Raw genomic sequence first — 23,496 nt, 5'->3', positions numbered from 1 at the left:
CAGAATAGATCTCTTTCTCTCCATGCACTTGATGTGTCAAAACTGTGACTAAGTAGCAATGCTACCGAACTGTTCCAGATGAGTAAATCTAGGTAACTATTTTGTATTCATAATTGCTAGTTAGTCACAGTTTTGACACTTTTGCCATGATCATAACTCCCCACCCCCCCACTCCCAGTAGTATTAGCTAAACCTATTGGGCTGCATGCGGGAAAGGAGGTCTATTCTGCCAGCAAGTGGACCAAGGATGTATGATGTTTTTGGAAGGTTTTGGGGGGCTGAGTCAGAAGCGATTACTTAGTTAAATATTAACTAAGCAGCTGATACAGGATTCCAGCCAACATTCCTTCACACAACACAGAATTAATTTATGTAATTTAATTCCACAATGTAAAATTATGGCCACTAAGTTTAGTCCAGGATCTGATAGGTTTCAGCCCAAACTCCCTCCTCCCACTGCACTGTTTAGCATTTTATAGAAACCACATTTTGCAACACAAGACAAGGATCTCCAGCCACTTCATTTTTTTGTAGGCAAGGTGTTGCTTGCTTGTCTTTTTTCCTTATTTTTCTCTCCCCCCCCCCCATTTTTGCCAGTCCACATGGGACCCCCTGAGGGTCCCAGGGAAAGAACACTGTCTACTGGTCCAAATACAAAAGCTTGCTGCTGCTTTAGACAAATTCATGGATAATGGATTTTTTCATGGTTATATGGAATAGTCCAGATCAGAGGCAATGTCCCTTTGAGTGCTAGTTGCTGGGAAACAATGGTGGAAGAGAGCCATTCCATTTATGTCCCATTTGTGGGCTTCCTGGACTCTGCAGTAGGAAACAAGAGGCTTAACATGGATAGATTTTAGGTTTGATCCATGAGCTTTGGTCTGATCCAGCATGTCTCTTCTTAAATTCTATTATCAGGCGATAAGCAGTGGCTTGGTTCAGGGTTACATGCCTATTTCCTGCACAGGCAGTGTGGGTGTTAGCGTTGGTTTCCATTTGATGGATGATGGGCTGAATCTGATAATAAGCAACATTTACAGCTGACCAGGAGCAATGGGAGGACAGATCCTTGCAATGAGTACAGCCTCCTGTTACATTATGCAAGGTGCTCAAAGACGACCCCAATACCCTTATGCCTATTATTCTGTTTAGCGAAAGAGGACTGAATACAGCAAATGGCATTCAGTTTCTATGAAGGTGAGGCAGTACTCTGTTGAGCTTTTTTTGTTCTGAAAGGACAGTGGACTACCTTGACATCTTTAGCTTTCCCGAGTGTGAAATGTACTTGCTCACTGAAGGTTGTTAGGCAGCCTGGATAGCATACAAAGTGGAAGAGACTTCACATACAGTTTCCTCTCTTAAAATGTAACATTCTGTAATGACACTTCCTGGTTACACACACACACACACACACACTCTCTCTCTCTCTAAATATGAAATTCTGCATCATTATTTCATTCTCTAGAAATGGTAGGAAATCACTTTATATTCCATGCTGGCAATATGTGAAAAAATTAATTTCTTTTTGTAGATTGTCTCCTAATAGAATATTGCCAGATAACTTCAGTCTTGCAGCCTCATACATCAGAGCCTCACTTCCCTAGTGGTACATTTTCTTTGTTTCACATTTTCAAACTGAAGCATTTATTTGTTGAAATAGCTTGGCAAGAAGTGACAGTCACACCAATGGAAAACTTTAATAATATAGAATAAGCAATAAACATCTGTATGAGTTTGCTGGAGTGGCAGATCAGACTGTGGTATGAAAGCAAATGCAATTCTTTTGCATGACTGGAAAGGGACAACTCCTTGAAAATAAAAAATAGTATTGCCAGAGTGGTGTAGGCTGTGATCCTTTCTCTACTTACCAGTGTGCTGCAGGGGTTTGATCAACAGATCCAGTGTGCTGCAGGGGTTTGATTTCTGGAATAGTACTCTCCCCAATATAAAAAAATAGCAAATCAATAAATCACATATTAATGTATGCAAATTAAGTATATTTGTGTAATGTAGATAGGCTGTAAAAGCCAGATCTTTTGGGTACAGAGTTTATCTGGGCAAAGGATTATTAAAATAATGTTGAATACAGACAAAAACAGGGTTAAAAAACCCGAGTGTTTAGTTGAGCACTCCAGCAGAGGAGTGGGAGAGTGAACAAAACTCTAAGACTTCTGAAGCATGTAAGTTACAGCCATCTGAAATAGGGAAATCACAGATGAAGGGCTGCAACTGACAGGAAAGGAGTATTGATAATTTTCATGTTAGTCACATTTTCATGTTAGTTACTCACTTTCCTCGGATTAGATACACTGACCTGGTTCAGACATAACACTAAAGTTTAGTGGCCCAACCATAAGTTGGTAAAATTATGTAAAGTTTGGTAAACTTATTGACTAAGGAAGGAGAGATGAGAAAGAGGTGAGAGAAACAGGCTCAAAAGAGAAGTGCTTTCCCTAATCCGCACACACACATACACACACCAGAGAAGGAGGGAACAGTTTTGGAGAACTGCAATTTGCAGGGAAAGTGCTCTCACCCAAGACAGAGGTCGTTATGACACGCCTGAAATTGGAAGTATAATCCAGTGTCATCCTGAACGCAGTCATGCGTATTCATGTTATTGCGCAAAAGGTTACCAGACGCATTCACTAGTATTCCAAATGAACTCCGAACACAATCATGCATCAATCCACAATTAAGTAAATTCGGTGAATTAGGGAATTCACAAATCCTATTCCCAGGCTACTTCTCATTCAATGAGGTGTTGTTTGGTGTGATATGCATGTCTGCTGTGGCTCTGGTATTCCCCCACATCAGTTCCCATGATCCTCCATTTTGTTTCGGCTTCCGGGGCTCCTAGGTCTTCCCCAGCATTTGGGAGGAAAAGCAGCTGTTTTTCACAGGAAAGAGTGGCTCTCCATGAGGCGTCCTGTAAGCTCTCTCTCTCTGCCCAAAAGGGTGGGCTTGGGGCTTGCCCTGCTCCTGGCCCCTTGTGCCCCTCAGGGACCTTTTTGCCTCTCTCTCTCCCTTCCTTCCTTCCTCCCTTCCTCTAGGGGCAGGGCACTTAAAAAGAGAGAAAAATCCCCCCTTTTTATTAGCCCCCAAAAGTTGGGCTTCCTTCATTCCTCCTCCTTTGAGGGATGATGGAGTGGGGCAGCCTAGGGAATGGGGGTCTGTTTTCCTCCCCTCAGGGGCATCGCTCTGGGCTCACAACCAACTCCAACTCCCAGAATTCCATAGCCTTGAGCCACAAAGAGTTAAAGCGGTGCCACACTGGGCTATTTCTCCAGGGTGGATGTAGCCTTAGTCGCCAGCTCTGGTTCCTGCCCAGCTTCCCCTCCTCCGACTCCTGGCCAGGAGGCAGCGCCATTGCCTTCAATGGGACTCGCAGTGGGCCAGGTTAGAACCAGAGAGGACCCAGGCCCCCCACAACCTCACTGCAGCCAAGCTCTCCCAAATGGGAGGGACCCCTTCTCTCCCCCCATTCCCCCCATAGCTGGAGACTTAAAGGCACAGACACAGTCTCTCTCTCACACACACACAACCATCTGGAGACCCCCACTCCACTTTTTGGGTTTTCTTGACAGGTTGATTCAGGTGGGGTTTGCCATTGCCATTTTCTGAGGAAGCTGAGAGAGTGTGACTTGCACCAGGTCACCCAGTGGGATTCCATCCCTGCCTTCTAGAGTCATAGTCCAATGCTCAAACCAAGTACAAGGTTGCTTTGGACTGATTCTGAATTGGTGAATTGCCTAAATAACATGAAATGAGGGGTAATGAATGCACAAATAAAGTGCATTGCCTAAATAACATGAAATAAACAGTAAAGAATGACTAAATAATGTGAATTGCCTAAATAACATGAAATAAGGGGTAAATGAATGAACAAGTAATGTGAATTGCATAATAACATGAAATAAAGGGTAATGAATGAACAAATAACATGAAACAAGGCAAAACCACGGGAACCGGAGGCAAGCCCCGCTGGAAGTGTAAAAAGGTCATGATCCGATTCTGCCCTCACTGCACATGTGCAGGGATGCTAATTCAAACGCTAGAGTAGGACAGGTACGTACTCATGATAACTTCTTTTGCATTTGCACCACTTTGGCTTTGGGGTGGGCACTGTCTTCTTTTGTGCGTTTGACAACCATTTGCGTAATAGCATCCCTTTTCGAATTGGCCCTACTTTCTTTTTGTTTCAAAATTGGGAGACATTCCTCCCATGTGATATCATCCAGATTTAAGTAGTGTTGTAAAAAATGAATCTTATTCGTCTTGTTCCTGAAGAGGCTGGCAAGATTTTTTAAAAGCCCTCTCTCTCCTAACAGAACCAGATATTTTAAGTTGTTTGTCCCTCTCCCTTGGGGAAAGGTGATACATTTTTGACAAATTCTCCAAATGAACAATTACTCAAATTACCTGTGCAGGTGCTAATTCCATTTGTATTATCCTGTGCATAAAGGCTATGCTACTATACTATGGAATCATGGGATTTGTAGTTTATTGTGGCACAAGAGCTCTTTGTCAGGGGAGACTAAGTATCTCACAAAACTACAGATCCCAGCATTCCATTGCATTATGCCATGGCAGTTAAAGCGGTATCAAACTGTATTATTTCTGCAGTGCAAATGCAGCCCAAGTGGCTGGAAGCAGACCTCCTCAACCTAATCCTGAATCTAACTCTCTGCAATAATGTGTACTTGGTTTGTTACTTCGGTGTGGTCCTTAAAGACCATTGCTTCAGTACAGTATGAGCCCTTTGTCTGTCGGAGGATGTGGAATGTGCCTCACAAGCTAATGGTTCACTATTGCTATCATTTGTATCTGATCAGCAGTTTTGACAGAACATCTCATAAAAATGCAACAGAAGAACTGAAGCTAATCATATTTCCATCCCATACTTCTAGGCACTATTTTAATAATGAGAACTTAAGATACTTGGCAGGTTGCTGGATACAATGATACAAAGCTTAGTGATACACATTTATTATCCCAAATAACACTGAAGCTTTAGATATACAGGGCTTGGCTCATGGAGGTTTACTATGCATGCCAGCAACTATATTGCTATACACCTCCTGCATGTTTGTAGATCAAGATTTGCTACATGGAAGATCTAAATGTTAATTAGTGAGTTGAAATCTAAATGTTAATTAGTTATTGTTCTGTGCCTACAAAATTGTAATTTAATTATAACTTTGCTTGAAAAACGATGTCTTTCAGATATAGTTGGGAATGCATTTATCACCAAAGTCTAATCTACGATTTGTGTCAGGGCTGACGCTTGAGAATGAAGCCATTAGTTTTAATTATTGAAATATTTTAATGCATCAGAGAAAATGCAGCACTCATTGGAGTTTTTCAACATTTAGAAGGCAAGCCTGGATTGGCACCAATGCTACTTGAATGGCAAATTTGTCATTGCATGATCCAGAAAGACTGGATTTTTTTAATGCCAGGAAGTCAGTTATAATTAATAGGCTATCCTCTTAAGCCCTTGGATAGATGAGGGAGTGACAAATGACTATGAAGCAGAGTGACTTGCCAAGATACTGTTTAATGGGTCCCTCATGGGCTCAGATCATACACCAGCTCTCCTATAAAAATGGCTTCTCTTAAATCTCCCAGATTCATGAGACAGATTGATTCAGCAAGTCAGGAACCAGAATCAATACCCTCTCACTCCTAAAAAGCGCCCAGATCAAAATGCAAAAATGTTTGTCAGTTTCCTCATAGCAGCCTTCCATTTTGACACTGGTGAAATGCACAGAAATATCAGTTGGCATCGGTGTGAGAAACCAGCACTTCAAATGTTTTAGATGTAAGATCCTCTCAAATGCTTTGGATTTGGACCATTTGGTTCCATCTCATGGCAATTCTGCCTCCTGCAGTCCTTTTACTGTGTTAATTGGTGCTAATATTAAATTTTAATTTTCAAGGGAAATTCTTCATGATGTTAGCTCGGGTCAGGAAAGTCAAGCTCCTAGCTTGCCTTACATGAGGCAAATATTCATCATCAGTGAAGGTCAAAATGAAACATTGTGTATCCTGGTTGTAATCTGAAAGAATCAGGGTTGATAAATGAATTCTCAATGATTTGTGGTTTCTGTCTATGAAAAGTGTTACTATCCAATGCTTTAAAATATACTGAGAGGGTGATGTTTCATTGGCTACATTGTTTCCACCATTATCATGACTCCTCTTGCTCTTTTTGTGCAATTCTCACTTGGGTGGGTGGCAGTTGTGGTGCACAAACAGCATGCATGAGATGCAGCAAAGAACAGGAGGGAGAGAAGAAAGGGAAGAGTAAGGGCCTTATTGAAGGACAAAAGAAAGCTGAGATGCAGCCATCCAGTCCAATCTTCTGCCATGCAAGAATGAAAGCACCTCTGACAGATGATTATCCAGCCTCCGTTTCAAAACCTCTAAAGAAGAAGACTCAAAGGGAGTGTGTTCCACTGTTGAACAACTCATACTGTCAGCAATATGATGAAGGGTCAAAATGTCAGATGGTCATACAAGAAATAGGCAACGTTGAGTTGAAATTAGGTGTCCAAACAGGGGAAAAGAGAAATACACCCCCACACACATCTTAGATACTGTATATTTTGAATCAAGGAAGATCTGAAAGAGCTTTATACCAAGCTTTGTCCATTAGTATGTAAATGAAAGCAGTTTACTTGTTCTGGGTTCTACACTCAACTTTGTTGATGCTGTTAACTACTGTCAAGTCAACTTTGAGTTATGGTGACCTTATCAACGAGACATCTCAGAGTCACCCTGCTATCAACAGACCTGCTCAGGAGCCCTGGTGGCACAGTAGGGAGCCTTGGTGGCACAGTGGTTAAATGCCAGTACTGCAGCCACTCACTCACAGCCACAAGGTTGTGACTTTGTGACGTCCGACAGACGTCCTATTTCGAGTGTATTTACCTGACCCTAAAGGCGAGGGACAGTCTAGGGATTCTGTTGGTGTATCGGCCACCCCGTGCGCTAACGGACTCCCTTAACGAGCTGACACAGCTGGTCGCTGAACTGATGCTGGAGACGCCCAGGCTACTTGTCCTGGGCGACTTCAACATCTCCCTCACGGCCAGCTATGTTCCACCTGGTGCAGCTCGCGAATTCATGGATACCATGGCGGCCATGGGCCTGTCCCAGCTGATTCTGGGTCCTACGCATTGTGCGGGTAATACTCTCGATTTGGTCTTCTGTTCAGATGCGGAAAATCCGTGGGTGGAAATATCTAATATTTCCCCCCTGCCATGGACGGATCATTTCCTGGTTGAGGCGAAAGTCAAGGTCTCTGCCCAGATCCCTCCCGGGGGTGGTGGACCTATTAGGATGGTCCACCCTCGAAGGCTAATGGAACCCAAAAGGTTCCAGGAAGCCCTAGAGGGACACATGGTTGGTAGTGACGGCGACTCTGTTGATGCCCTGACTGGTATCTGGAATACCGGTCTTTCGAGGGCTATACACAGTATCGCTCCCAAGCGCCCTCTCAGACCCGCTTCCAAACGCAAGCCCTGGTACACGGAAGATCTCCGGGCGAGGAAGCGGGAACTGCGACGGTTAGAGTACCGTTGGCGGAAACACCTTCGCTTAGACGACAAGACTCTCCTAGCCCAACGGTTAGAGGACTACGGAGAGGCGATACGAGCAGCAAAGAACTCGTTCTATGGTGCTCGTATCGCGTCCGCGGAGTCGCGTCCAGCAGAGTTGTTCAGGGTAGTCAGGGAGCTAACTCAGCTCCCTCCTGCCCTGAACCAGATCCTTGAACCTTCTAAGGCCTGCTGCGACCAATTTAACAACTTCTTCGCGGATAAAACTTCTCGGATAAGCGAAGATCTTAACGCCGACATTCAGGCAGAACCTCGGGTAGAGGCATCCAGGGCCTCCGTGGACCTTATTAAACTGGATCGGTTTGAGTTGGTAAGTACCGATGAAGTGGACAAGATCCTCGGAAGTGTTCGGAAGACAACCTGCTCTCTCGATCCCTGTTCCTCGTGGCTAGCAGCCCAGGGGGGTCCGGCTGTAACTTCATTGTTGCACCGGATTATTAATACATCTCTGAGGGAAGGGCAATTTCCAACTGATCTTAAATTGGCCATAGTAAAACCTTTATTGAAAAAGCCCTCCCTCGACCCCCTGGTGTATAATAATTATCGGCCAGTATCACTGCTGCCATTTTTGGGGAAGGTGATCGAGAGGGCGGTTGCAATCCAGCTTCAGGGGGTCTTGGAGGAAACGGATTATCTGGACCCATTTCAAACTGGCTTTCGGGCGGGTTACGGGGTTGAGACGGCCATGGTCGCCTTGGTCGATGATCTCCATCTGGGCATCGACAGGGGAAGCGTGTCCCTGTTGGTGCTCTTGGACATCTCAGCGGCTTTCGATACCATAGACCATGGTATCCTTCTGGGGCGCCTGGCAGAGGTGGGAATCGGGGGCACTGCGCTCCAGTGGTTCCGGTCCTACCTCTCCGGGAGGTCCCAGATGGTGCAGCTGGGAGACGTGTGCTCCGACGAGAGGGCCCTTAAAACTGGGGTCCCTCAAGGAGCCATTCTGTCTCCCATGCTATTTAACATTTACATGAAACCGCTGGGAGAGATCATCCGGAGACATGGGGCGCGGGGTTATCAGTACGCTGATGACACCCAAATAATTTTCTCTATGTCTCCGACTGATGCAGTGACTGAGGATGGCGTCTCTCCTCTCGTGGCCTGTCTGGAGTCAGTAATGGGCTGGATGAGGGAAAACCGACTCAAGCTGAATCCAGAGAAAACGGAGGTACTCGTGATAGGTTCCCCTGGTCCAGGAATGGCGGTGGTTCCACCTGTCCTGAACGGGGTCACGCTCCCTGTGAAAGACTCCGTGCGCAGTCTGGGGGTGCTTCTTGACTCGTCCCTTCGCCTGACCGCTCAGGTGAACGCGACGGTCAAGAGCACCTGTCATCAGCTTCGGCTTATTCGCCAGCTGCGCCCATACCTGGCCCAGAGGGACCTTGAAACTGTGGTACACGCCCTGGTAACCTCGAGACTGGATTTCTGCAATGTACTCTACATGGGGCAACCCTTATACCAAACCCGGAAGCTTCAAATGGTGCAGAACATGGCAGCCAGGCTGGTCACTGGTACGTCCAGGGCCAGCCATATAACACCGGTATTAAAAGATCTCCATTGGCTGCCCATTCGCTTCCGGGCGCAATATAAGGTGTTGGTAATGACCTATAATGCCCTAAATGGCTTGGGCCCAGGATACCTGAAGGACCGCCTCTCCCCATACATTCCACCCCGCACCCTCAGAACATCTGGGCAGCAATTACTTAGGGTTCCCGGGGCGAGATTTTCCTCCACCACCAGGAGGACATTTTCCATCGCCGCCCCGGCCCTTTGGAACATGCTGCCCATAGTGCTCCGCTCAGCTACCTCCCTGGCCCAATTCAGACGGGACCTAAAGACCTTTCTGTTCCGGACCGCATTCCCTGAATAAGGTCCTACAAGCCTCCTCCGCCGCACTGGCAATGGGATTGGCTAACCCTGGGGCCTTTTGTTTTTATGTTTTGTAATTGTGTTATGGTTTTATTGTTATTTTATATTGTATTGTATTTTAAACTGCTGTAAACCGCCCTGATCTGAAGGAAGGGCGGTATACAAATAAAAACTTTATTATTATTATTATTATTTGATCCCAGCCAGGGCTCTAGGGTCGACTCAACCTGGCAACCTTCCAAGGTCACTAAAATTAATACCCAGCTTGTTGGGAGCAATTAGCTTACACATTGTAAACTGCTTAGAGACAGCTTAGTTCAGTATGAAGTGGTATAGAAATGTAACTCCTTTTGGTATTTGCTCAGGTCTTGGAAGATTATCGCATGGCGTTCTCATTCTGTCCCCGAAACGTTACGAGAGGGAACGTTCTGGGAAAGTTCTGGGAACGGGAATCATCACATTCAAGAATGTAGAATGTGATGAGAACGTTATGGGAATGTATTTTACCGCACAGTGCTTCCCATTTGTTAAGAACATTCCCATAACGTCTTGCTGTTGCACATGCGTATTTCTTTTGGAGGACTGTGTGTGTATATGTGTGTGTGTGCAGAAAAACACACACACACATATACATACACACACACAAATTATAGATAAGATGGCAAATGTGTGCATATATATATATATATATATATAAAACAACTGAAAGGGCTTCATATGCTGACATTTGTTTGGAGAAAACAGCAATGTTTACAGGATAAAACCTTTGTTACTTTTTTCAAAGAGGGTGCTGCAAAGAGCAATAAACATTTTTGGACGCTCTAGGACTTGGGAAGACTAAAGAGAAGGGAATTCTTTCAGCCAATCAGGAGAAGGAGGAATGAGAGAACGGAAGTAGGAACGGATAAGATAATAATAATAATAATAATAATAATAATAATAATAATAATAAAGTTTTTATTTATATACCGCCCTTCCATCAGATCAGGGCGGTTTACAGCAATTAAAATACAATAATAAACAATTAAAAACATACCACAATTACAAAAAACATAAAAACAAAAGGCCCCAGGTTAGCCAGTCCCGTTGCCAGTGCGGCGGAGGAGGCCTATAGGACCTTATTCAGGGAATGCGGTCCGGAACAGAAAGGTCTTTAGGTCCCGTCTGAATTGGGCCAGGGAGGTAGCTGAGCGGAGCTCTATGGGCAGCGTGTTCCAAAGGGCCGGGGCGGCGATGGAAAATGTCCTCCTGGTAGTGGAGACCAATCTCGCCCCGGGAATCCTAAGTAATTGCTGCCCAGATGTTCTGAGGGTGCGGGGCGGAGAGTATGGGGAGAGGCGGTCCTTCAGGTATCCTGGGCCCAAGCCATTTAGGGCTTTATAGGTCATCACCAACACCTTATATTGCGCCCGGAAGCGAATGGGCAGCCAATGGAGATCTTTTAATACCGGTGTTATATGGCTGGCCCTGGACGTACCAGTGACCAGCCTGGCTGCCATATTCTGCACCATTTGAAGCTTCCGGGTTTGGTATAAGGGTTGCCCCATGTAGAGTACATTGCAGAAATCCAGTCTCGAGGTTACCAGGGCGTGTACCACAGTTTCAAGGTCCCTCTGGGCCAGGTATGGGCGCAGCTGGCGAATAAGCCGAAGCTGATGACAGGTGCTCTTGACCGTCGCATTCACCTGAGCAGTCAGGCGGAGGGATGAGTCAAGAAGCACCCCCAGACTGCGCACGGTGTCCTTCACAGGGAGCGTGACCCCGTTCAGGACAGGTGGAACCACCGCCATTCCTGGACCAGGGGAACCTATCACGAGTACCTCCGTTTTCTCTGGATTCAGCTTGAGTTGGTTTTCCCTCATCCAGCCCATTACTGACTCCAGACAGGCCACGAGAGGAGAGACGCCATCCTCAGTCACTGCATCAGTCGGAGACATAGAGAAAATTATTTGGGTGTCATCAGCGTACTGATAACCCTGCGCCCCATGTCTCCGGATGATCTCTCCCAGCGGTTTCATGTAAATGTTAAATAGCATGGGAGACAGAATGGCTCCTTGAGGGACCCCAGTTTTAAGGGCCCTCTCGTCGGAGCACACGTCTCCCAGCTGCACCATCTGGGACCTCCCGGAGAGGTAGGACCGGAACCACTGGAGCGCAGTGCCCCCGATTCCCACCTCTGCCAGGCGCCCCAGAAGGATACCATGGTCTATGGTATCGAAAGCCGCTGAGATGTCCAAGAGCACCAACAGGGACACGCTCCCCCTGTCGATGCCCAGACGGAGATCATCGATCAAGGCGACCATGGCCGTCTCAACCCCATAACCCGCCCGAAAGCCAGTTTGAAATGGGTCCAGATAATCCGTTTCATCCAAGACCCCCTGAAGCTGGATTGCAACCGCCCTCTCGATCACCTTCCCCAAAAATGGCAGCAGTGATACTGGCCGATAATTGTTATACACCAGGGGGTCAAGGGAGGGCTTTTTCAATAAAGGTTTTACTATGGCCAATTTGAGATCGGATGGAAATTGCCCTTCCCTCAGAGATGTATTAATAATCCTGCGCAACAATAAAGTTACAGCCGGACCCCCCTGGGCTGCTAGCCACAAGGGACAGGGATCGAGAGAGCAGGTTGTCTTCCGAACACTTCCGAGGATCTTGTCCACATCATCGGTACTTACCAACTCAAACCGATCCAGTTTAATGAAGTCCACGGAGGTCCTGGATACCTCTACTCTAGGTTCTGCCTGAATGTCGGCGTTAAGACTTTCGCTTATCCGAGAAGTTTTATCCGCGAAGAAGATGTTAAATTGGTCGCAGCAGGCCTTAGAAGGTTCAAGGATCTGGTTCAGGGCGGGAGGGAGCTGAGTTAGCTCCCTGACCACCCTGAACAACTCTGCTGGACGCGACTCCGCGGACGCGATACGAGCACCATAGAACGAATTCTTTGCTGCTCGTATCGCCTCTCCATAGTCCTCTAACAGTTGGGCTAGGAGAGTCTTGTCGTCTAAGCGAAGATGTTTCCGCCAACGGTACTCTAGCCGTCGCAGCTCCCGCTTCCTTGCCCGGAGATCTTCCGTATACCAGGGCTTACGTTTGGAAGCGGGTCTGAGAGGGCTCTTAGGAGCGATACTGTGTATAGCCCTCGAAAGACCGGTATTCCAAATACCAGTCAGGGCATCAACAGAGTCGCCGTCACTTCCAACCATGTGTCCCTCTAGGGCTTCCTGGAACCTTTTGGGTTCCATTAGCCTTCGAGGGTGGACCATCCTAATAGGTCCACCACCCCCGGGAGGGATCTGGGTAGAGACCTTGACTTTCGCCTCAACCGTCCATGGCAGGGGGGAAATATTAGATATTTCCACCCACGGATTTTCCGCATCAGAACAGAAGACCAGATCGAGAGTATTACCCGCATAATGCGTAGGACCCAGAATCAGCTGGGACAGGCCCATGGCCGCCATGGTATCCATGAATTCGCGAGCTGCACCGGGTGGAACATAGCTGGCCGTGAGGGAGATGTTGAAGTCGCCCAGGACAAGTAGCCTGGGCGTCTCCAGCATCAGTTCAGCGACCAGCTGTGTCAGCTCGTTAAGGGAGTCCGTTAGCGCACGGGGTGGCCGATACACCAACAGAATCCCTAGACTGTCCCTAGCTTTTAGGGTCAGGTAAATACACTCGATATAGGACGTCTGTCGGATGTGGTGCCTGGTGAGGGGACACGGTAATTTAAGATTACTGCTCAAATTCTTCTGGAACGGTTTGAAAATGTTACAGCTCGCAGGGAATACTTATCATCCATCCTCACCCTGGAATGCAGATAGAACACTTCGAGGCCGTGATGGGAACCCAATGGGAACAGAGACATGTGGTAAAGTACGATGCGTTCCATTCCCATTGGGTTCCTGGAACGTTCTCAGAACGCTGTGCGATATTCTTCTTGCAAACTTAGGGCCGAGGCTTCCTTAACTGAGTCTACCGACCTGCAGTGTTGTCATCCCCATTTCCAACTGCCTTCAACTTCAACTGTTGTCTTTTCTAATATCATATAATTTCATGAAATGCCCAAAATATGATAGCTTTAGTTTAGTCATTTTGACTTCTAAGAAGATTTCAGGTTTATTTGCTTTCAGACCCATTTATTAGTTATTTTGGCAGTCCATGGTGTCATAGAACTCTCCTCCAGCAGCACATTTCAAATTTCTTTCTCTCAGCTTTCACAACCATACATAGAGACCAGAAATACAATGGCATGGACAGTCCTAACTTTGATATTTAATGATATATCACTCAACTTTATGGCTATTACAGTGATGCAATAGCAAATTTACAGGGCTGATATTTTTCCTAGACATGATTTGCAAATTAGAGATTATCAAGGTATTCATTAGGAATTCTACAGCAGACCTGATGGGGCAAATATCTCAAGAAATCTAGTAGTAAAAAAATTACTTGCTCTGGGGCCAGAATGCCAGCTCTGAAGCGTCAAAGCTACAGCTCTCATTTTCATCTGAATGTTGAATATTCTGAGTGAACTCAGTGCCATTTCTCACATTCAGCATGTGTGTTAGTGAGGGTTCCTAGCAAGAAAGGAACAGAAGTGATTTCTGGAATTGTTAATGCAATCAGAATAGATATCACTCTCTATCCATTTGGGATGTATGTGTGTGTTGGAGTGTTTGTGGGAGACATCATCTCCTGACAGGTATTAAAAGAAGACAACTCAAGGCTGTGTATACTCATCCAGATAATAGTGATGCATTTGAACACTTGTGCAATTTGGTAATGTACACACACTGATTTATTGCAAGTTAAATACACTGGCGATATATATAAAAAAATCCAAATAGTCTCTCTGCAACAGTGATGGGAGTAACAAACCTCATTAGTTTCAATCCTGAGCTAGATACATTTAGGTAAGCTGTTTTATGATGAGATTTAATCTAATGCTTCACTGCTGGTCTATTAAATTCAGGAAAGATTCCCATTTTCAGCTGGCAATTTCAAGCTTCTTTCCTCTGCCCCCTCCTCCACACAGTCCCTCTGAGACATCACAGATATTGACAACTGAAGAGAGCATAACTAATGCAGAGGCCTTTTGCTAAAGAGCTAAAGGAACTCTCTCCTGGGTGATCTGTGTCAACAGATCTTTGCGTTCAGTGCTCTAGATCTAATATTTGGTGGTAACAGATGGGTTCCTCAAGTCAGATTGTCTGGTGGCCTAGGGGTAGAGGTGTTTATTTTTGCCTTATTATGCATTTGCATTAAAGCTGCTTTGCTTGCTTGCTCTTACTTACACATTTTTAGATAGGGCTAGCTTTTGTTCTGCTAAATAACCTTAATTTTTTAAAAGAAAACCAATAAAAATCAAATTAATAACCCTATACACTCTGTTAATACACACATTGCAGTCTATTAGACTGAAACATATTATTAAAATAGAAAACTACTTTGGGATTTATTAAAAGCAGAACACCACCAGTTATTATCAATAGCTGAAAAAAGCTCTTGAAAATTACCATAAATGCAAATGTGTTCACTTGCTGGCAGAAAACATATGCAGAAGGTATCTGGTATAATTCCTTGGTTCAAAATTTCTAGAAATTGGTTGATATGAAAGATAACTCCTTGCAATCAATCAATCTGTAAAAGAGTGAACACAAATCAAATCAATAACGAGGTAGATTTTTTTCTCCATGAATTCTGATTATTTGCATAAGTTTTCTGGATGGAGTCCTATGCCCTTCCTTCCTTCCTTCCTTCCTTCCTTCCTTCCTTCCTTCCTTCCTTCTCTCTCTCCTCTCCTAGATTAGATTGACCCTTTTCTGTCCCTAAAACTGTATTATTGAGAAAAATATCAGAGACTTAATTCGTTTCAAAAACTAGTTATTTGTAATTTATTCCTTTCCAGCAATAACAGAAGTACAATTAAGTAACTTATCATGATTGAAACATAACGATGGACAAAGTCACTTGTTTTGTGGCAGAGTTATAATGTCTAAAGTTACTTTTATTATTATAAGGATGTGTTTCACTAAGTGGACTATTACATGGTTCAGGAGTGTGAGTGAAAAAAGATCTAACCATCTTAGAAGACCACAAGCTAAACATGAGTTATCTGTGTGATGTGCACCCAAAAAACCAATGCAATCCTGCATCAACAACCATATAGTATCCAGAGCAAAAGAAGTAATAGTACTACTCAATTCTGCTTTGGGCACCTGAAATATTGTGTCCATTTCTGGGCACCACAGTTCAAGAAGCATGTTGAAAAGCTGGAAGGTACCCAGAAGAAAGTAACCAAGATGATAAAACATCCGGAAGCCAAATCATATGGGAATGCCTTAGAGAGCTGGCTATGTTTAGCTTGGAAAAGACTGAGAGGTCATATGGTAGCCATCTTTAAATATCTGAAGGAAATGACATACAGAAGATGGAATCATAGAATCATAGAGTTGGAAGAAACCCCAAGGACCATCCAGTCCAGTGCCCTGCCATGCAGGAAGACATAATCAAAGCACTCCCAATAGAGGGCCATCCAGACTCTGGTTAAAAACTTCCAAAGAAAGAGACTCCACCACACTCTGAAGCAGTGTGTTGCACTGTAAAACAGCTCTTACTTGAGCAAGCTTGTTTTCTGTTGTTCCAGAAACTAGAACACAAACTAATGGATTTAAATTACAATGCAAGAAGAGATATGCCACCTAAACATTAGGAAGAACTTCTTGACTGTAAGGGCTGTGTGAAAGTAGACAGAAGATTACAACACATGGTTTTTAAACCATGATTGGGAAGGAAGTGGCTTGGGCAGTGCTGACTGCATGACACTGCCTCCCACCCATAGATGCCTTGTCCCCCACCCATCCCTTTTCATTCATGGGGGAAACCGGTGAATGAACTGGCAATTGTACTATGCCACAAGTGTGAAAAGTCATTTCCAGGGCACTTCTGTGATTGCCAATCACGTGGTGTCAGTTGTCCCTCTCCTCCCCCTTTTTTCCTGCCTCCTCACTAGTCCTTTAATATTTCAGTTTTTCATGCAATTTTGGAGCTCTGCAGCTTCAATTTAATTTTTAAAGGCTTAAATTGTGGCTGCAGAGCTCTGGAATTGCATGAAAAAGTTGGAATTCTTTAAAAAAAATCCTAAAGGCATGTTGGGTACTGCATAAGGGAGTGAGGTGGGATTAAGGGAGAGGGCAAGAAGAGAGAGCGATAGGGCAGCAGCCCCAGTCACGTGAATGAGAAGAGGTGCAGTGGTAGCCACTGTATGTTCCCATTTTAATTTAATTGCATGACTGCAGCAGGAAAAGGACTGGTGTGATAAACTTTATAGACTGCCTTGGAAGATGGCGGACTCTCCTTCTTAGAAGTTTTTTTAAGCAGAGGTTGGATGACATATCTCAGGAATGCTTTAGCTGTATATTCCAACATAGCGGGTGGTGGTGAATTGGGTGGTCCTTGCAGCCCTTTCCAACTCTATGATTCTATGTTGGCTGATGCTGAGCCTAATGCATTACCCCCTTCTGTCTTGTTGGTGTTGAGGCAACAACAAGGTAGACTGAAATATTGTTTTGCAATACAGACTCGTAGTTGATGATAGTTGAGTTTGTTTTTTTAATTAAAAAGCTTTTCCATAGCAATTGAGTTACTTTTTGGAACATCCTCCTTTTCTCAGACATGTCCTACGTTTCAGCTTTCTGTCAAGCAGGAATTCCAAAATGTCCTCCGTTTTGAGCATGATAAGCATGGATTAACATTTATATTAATGCTTTTAGCTTTTAATTGGAACTGTCCTACATTTTTCTTGAATTCCCTACATTTTGGGGTGCCTTGTCCTCCTACACAGTTATGACATCTGGTCACTCTGTGCCTACAATAACAATTAATTACTCTCAGGCCTTGGGACAAAAACTATTTTTAAAAGTAACTTACTAAAGTCTGATTTGGAGTTTACGGAATGATCTGTTTATATGATAATATTTCTGTTAGACCATGTCTCACAAATTCCAAGCTTGACAGGCCCTGAGAGGCAGATGAAAAATGCTTGCCTGCTTCAAAGGAGATGAATTTACTGATGTCTATAAAGCATACTGCCTGTGTTTGCTGTAAGGTGCTATTTCAGGGAGAAATATTTCTCGTCGGTATTCCCACATGGTCGTGACAGGACTCATCTGCTTCTCAGGAGTGATATAGGGACCAGTGTGTCTCTAAATGAAAAACAATATGGGAATACTCTTGAAGGAGCAGAGACAAGTATGGTGGAGGGGAAGAGGGAGTGAAAGAAGTCCACAGAGTCTTGTAAGACAAAATTCGTCTGAAATAAGAATGACTAAGGGAAGATAGGACTTCCACCGGAAATACAGAAACAGATTATAAAGAAGACTTGGGAAATTATCACACAGTGTTTTGCTACCAGGCTGGGCACAGGATATAATCTGAACGGAATAAATGTTATTGCACAGCCCTGTTCTCATTCAGTACTCATCCTGCTCCTAGTCAGGCTTTCTCCTGTTCCTGGTCAAGAACGGGAAAATTCTGTTCACAACTGACAGGATCACTTTCAGGCCATTCTAGGTGATGTATGTGCAATAATCCTACCAGTCTCAATCCGTCCTTGTGTTCTGATTGGTTGGAACTACATCCTCCCCACCTGTCCTAGAACATTCCCAAGCTCTACTCTTCTTCCAATGGTGATACGAGGAGAGTGACACAAGTAATTTTATTTTTTCCCATTTTAAATTTAATTTTTATAGCCATCATTGTGCTATGTTCATGGGGAAAAACAATGCATGCTTGTAACCAAAACATTTTGAAGAGCCCTGGTGGCTCAGTAATTAAATGCCTCTACTGCAGCCACTCACAAACCATAAAGTTGCTGGCCATGAAAGCCTTCAACTTCACATAAAGTTGTGAGTTCTATACCAGCCAGGGGCTCAAGCTCAACTCAGGCTTGCATCTTTCTGAGGTCGCTAAAATGAGTACCCAGCTTGTTGGGGGCAATTAGCTTGCACTTTGTAAAATGCTTAGGGAGTGCTTAAGTGCACTGATAAGCGGTATAGAAATGTACTTGCTATTGCTATTTTGTTGGCATTCCTTCAAATGCCAACACTGGGGATGGGGGAGGAGTGGGGTTTGCAGTACTACAAACCTCACAGCAACAGTATGCGTGTGCAAAAAATGGATGTGTTACAAATGACCTGAGCACCATTACCGCTAGAACAGCAAATGGTGTGTGATAGTATTCATTGTCATCACATTGACATTGCACTATTATGAGTCAATTGTGGTAACACCTGTTCCCATACCATTAGTTTACAGAGTGTTTTTGTGATGCAATCGGAATGTTATGGATGTTGGTGAGATAATCTCCTTGGTTGAATTAACGCCCAGGCTCCTAAGTTCTCTTTCAAGGCCTGCTGCCAAGATTGGTTTCCTCTTTCATTCTGTCAAAGGTACAAAATCTTCCTCGGCTGTGTTACCACACCTATCTTTCATCTATCATATGCTAAGGTTGTGATTGTACCTCAAGATAACTAAAATGACTGTCAAAGATAGTTTGGTTTCAGACCTGACATTTGAAAATTGCAAATGCCAAACAAAGTTAGGGCAAGAGAGAGATGGATTTTAAATTCTGTATTGTTCTGACTTCCCCTGCTTCATGCTTAAGGTATTTTCAAAGGGTCTGTCGCCGGGCCCCTGGCCCCTTCTGGGGGAGGAGGAGGAGGTGGCCCCATGGGTTCCATATTCAAGAGCCCGAAGCGGATGTATGCTGCAGATAACTTTTAATAACACAGACGGAACAAAGTCAACAGACAACAATTGGCGGGTTCTCTTCACCGTGCCAAGTAACTCTCAACTTAAAGTCCTCCAAACATTCCAACAGTCCGGGCGAGGCCACGTGGCTCAGGCCTCCTCAGGCTCCTCGTCTTCATGGACGTCTCTGGGGCCTTGCCGAGAGCCAAAGTAAGCTCCCCTCTCTACGGGCCAACACCTGCCTCTAATGTCCCACAGTAACTGCGGATCTGGGTGAAGGTAGGGTTCAGGGTTGGCTCCAGTAGGATGCACAGGCCACCACTTCTCCAGTGGGCGACGACCCTCGGCTCTCCGCCCTGGTCCTAGCCTCGGACCTCGGAAGTGTAGCCGGTTAATCTCGGCTGCAAAGGCCTCACTCACCCTTGCCTCTATCCCTGCCTCGTATTCCGTTTCACCCGGCCGCCACAGAGTCTCCGACGCTCCTCTCTCCTCTGCCTCCTCCCCTCCTTCCTGGGAAGCTTCCCCTTTTCTATCTTTGGGCTCCACCCCTTCCCCTGCCCCGGCTTGAGGCCCAGCTGCTTCGCTTCCAGCCGGTGCTCCTTCCTCCTTCACGGTTCCCTCTGGGTCCTCCAGGGCGTCTTCATCCAGGGCAGGACCCCAACCCGACTGTCCACCCTCCTCCACCCTCTGACAGGGCTTCTTTGTGCAGTTACAATAAAATTGAACAATGTGGTTGTGTCCAACCATACTATTTGGGATCACAACAGAAGCCAAGCCACATGCCCAGAAAGTAATGTGTAAATTGGAACCAACCAATTATGTCCTCCTCCACACACGTTTTTCCATCTTCAGTTGCTAGCCATTTCTTTCATTGTTTTTTATACTCAGGTAAAAACCTCCAAAACAAATTAGCCATGGGTTGCATCCAGTATGAACAGCACATGTATGCATTATTCATCACCTTCCTACAAATAGATGCAAGTTGAGAAATTACTGATTTAGAATCAAGTATTTGGAAAGGAGGAGCAGCAGCTATGACATCCGAGTTTGTAGATCTGTGTATCTCCCCCCCCCCCCTCAAATGGATATATCCAAGTGCAAAATGGAGCATGAAAAGCAAACTTAAATTAAATAATTAGGTGTATTATGATGCTGTTTTTGTTCTTTCTTTCCTATATTTAATTTTCCATCTTTTCCTAAGTAGATCAATTTTACTATTCAAAATTACTTTTTCCCCACTCAGGGTTATTTTAGAACTGCTGGTTAGGGCAGCACCTACTGAATACAACAGTTGTAAAGAACAGAATGGCCAGCACTTTTGTTAAATAAGAATGCGTGGCATTTGCCTCTCCCAGATTATTTATTTGTTGTTTATTAGATTTATATCCCACCTTTCTTCCAAAAGGGATTTCATTTATTTTCCATTTTTCTAATGTCCAATTTTCTTTCATCTGGATAAAAAGAATGTGATCTAGGGGAAGCTACCATGTAGACAAGTACAACCATGAACATGGCTTGTTATGTTCTATGTGTTAAAAGCAGAGCTTGGAAAAATTCATTTGGGGTCTACAATCCTCAGGATTCCTCCCAGACAGCATAACAAGAAGATTCTGGGAGAGGTAATCCAAATATAAATGGCTGGATTCATATTGGGGTTTTATGTCTGTAAGAATTAGAATTGGATAGTTTCATACTATCTGTATACAACAGAGGACTGCTGTTATGTTACTATGTAGCAGAGCTGGCAATGTGACCAGTGTGCAATGAGACTAATGCACAGTGGTGATGTGCATCACATCAGTTCCCAAATCATCCAAAAATATCGATGCCACCTGCTTCTTATTATGCCTTTCTAAGTATTCCAAAATATCCAAGAAGCTTCTGGTATTGTTAAGTAGCTGTGAATAAAGTCCTGCAAAAATTTTTTTAAAAAAAATTCAACCTTTCAGTCAAAATCATTGTAAGAATCTTATCATTATTATTTAGTAATGAAATAGGCCTGTAATTCATTGTCACCGTCAAATCCTGACTCTTTCCCTGTCTCTGGAATCATCCCATTCTCAAGAATCAAATTCAAAGTTTGCTGTACAGGTAATAAAACATTTATAACAAACAGCAGATATGACATCCAGCTCAAGAGTTCTACCAGTCTTAATCTTCTAAATTGCTTCAAGGAGCTCTTTTGCAATTACAGAAGCATTCAACTTCTGTTACTGTGAGCCTGAGACTAGGAACTTTATCGCACTGCGTTCCTTCCACGCGTTCTGAGAACGGAATGGAAGGAGTAGGGATGAGTGCGGAACGAGTGGGGGATGGATTTTACCGCACGCATCCATCCCTCATTCGTTCCGTTCCCCCTCTCTTCCGTTCTTAATCCGTTCCAGAGGGGGAAATTTTTGAGAACTGTTCTGAACAGTTCTCAAAAAGCGTCCCCTCTGGAACGGAAGGGGCAGGGAAGAGAGGGGGAACGGAACGAGTGAGGGACGGGTGTGTGCGGTAAAATCCATCCCCCACTCATTTCCGTTTCCTGCTGGGCCGGGCTGAGAACCCGGTGCGATAAACTTCTAGGGGTAAATTCTGTTTATTCAGATCTACCTCTACTTTCTCTATCAACCTGTTGATGTTTCTGGACTTGTTAGTGCTCTGGCAAGCAAAGGGCATGCTAACAATATTGTTACAGTAACACACATCTGATCTTAGTGGACAAACTTGTAGGGACAGTGTTAAAAACTAGAACTAAAACATTTGTTTCACTGATTTGCCTAATGACACAGAGAGATAATTACTGTTCTTTAATAAGGACAGTATTCTGTTTAATTAGAATCCATTTAGCTAACACTACACCAGATAATTAGGGAATGGTTGCTTAGGAAGATGTCAAAGTAGTGTAAGATGCCGAGAGCTGTTCTCTTTAATTGGAAGTCAGCAAAATAAAAGCACTGTTGCATGGACCCTTCCCAGGAAGGTTGGTTTGGGGCATTCATGTTAAACCAGAGTTCCTGGAAGATGTACCTAGAAAAAGAAGATAAACTACATAACTGGTCTTTTCCATTAGTACTTCTTTTCCCTGCATGGACTGTACTGTGCATTTGAAGTCTGTGATAACCTATCCATCATGGTTCTTGAAAGTAACTGTGTGTATGGGCCTTCATATTGTCTGTTGACTTATGGTGAGCCCATGAATTTCAAAGGGTTTTCTTAGGGAAGGAATGCTCAGAGGTAGTTTTGTCATTTCCTTCTTCTGAAATAGAGTGGGCCCTTGGTATCTGCTGGAGTGTGATTCCAGGTCCCCCTGTGGATGCCAAAACGAGTGTATACTCAAGTCCCATGAAATACAATGGCAGAGTAAAATGGTCTCCTTTATATAAAATGGTAAAATTATCCATAATTTTTTGTGTGCTGTTTTCTGAAAGAGTTTATTTCTGAAGTTTTGCCAGCATCTGTGGCTGACCAGAGAATGTTGGCATGGAAGAGAGTGGGTATATATACTGTGTGACCACTGGTTGAGAGGAAGTGATTTATATGTTAATCTGTGTGAATAACACCAAAATCAATACCCAGCAAGTGCAAATGAAAACCACCAAGGGTCAGGGAGGTTTCCCAGCAGACAATGGATCACTAATTAAATAGACACCCTGAGGCCTTGTCATTCAACAACAGACCAATACACAGATTAACATGTAAATCATTTCCTCCCAACCCAGGGTGACACAGTATATATATACCCCACTCACTCCCATGTCAGCATTCTCTGAAGATGCCAGCCACAGATGCTGGTGAAATGTCAGGAATAAACTCTTCCAGAACACGGTCACATAGCCCAAAACCCCCACAAAAAACTAAAGTTCCATTGATTTCAAGAGCTCTATTCTAGGTATGACTGAGTTGGATCCAACACCAAGTTTCTAGTGTACAGTTTAATCAGAAACATTGGAGCTGTGCAGATGCTGCAGCAACTGCATGTTGCAGCACTAATTTGGCCTCTGGAGAGCACAAAAAGGAGTTGCAATAAGCAGCTCCTTTTTGTGCCATCTAAAAGGCATCATAGCTCTTTTGGCACTGCGTCTAGATGCAGCATCAGGGCTGCACCATGATGCCATGCGCCGTCTAGAAGGACACTTGGCATTATGATACGATAGGGTGGAGTCATGGCATCCAGTGTGTGGATGCTGCACCATGGCTCCGCCTACAGGCCGAGCCCCTTTATTGGCATGTATGCAAGCATGCTCTCACAAACAGACATTTATACTGA

This window comes from Sceloporus occidentalis, unplaced genomic scaffold, assembly GCF_023333645.1.
Source record: "Sceloporus occidentalis isolate IW3139 unplaced genomic scaffold, rSceOcc1.0.p SCAF_6, whole genome shotgun sequence".
Classification (NCBI taxonomy): domain Eukaryota; kingdom Metazoa; phylum Chordata; class Lepidosauria; order Squamata; family Phrynosomatidae; genus Sceloporus; species Sceloporus occidentalis.
Note: the sequence above shows the minus strand (reverse complement) of the source record.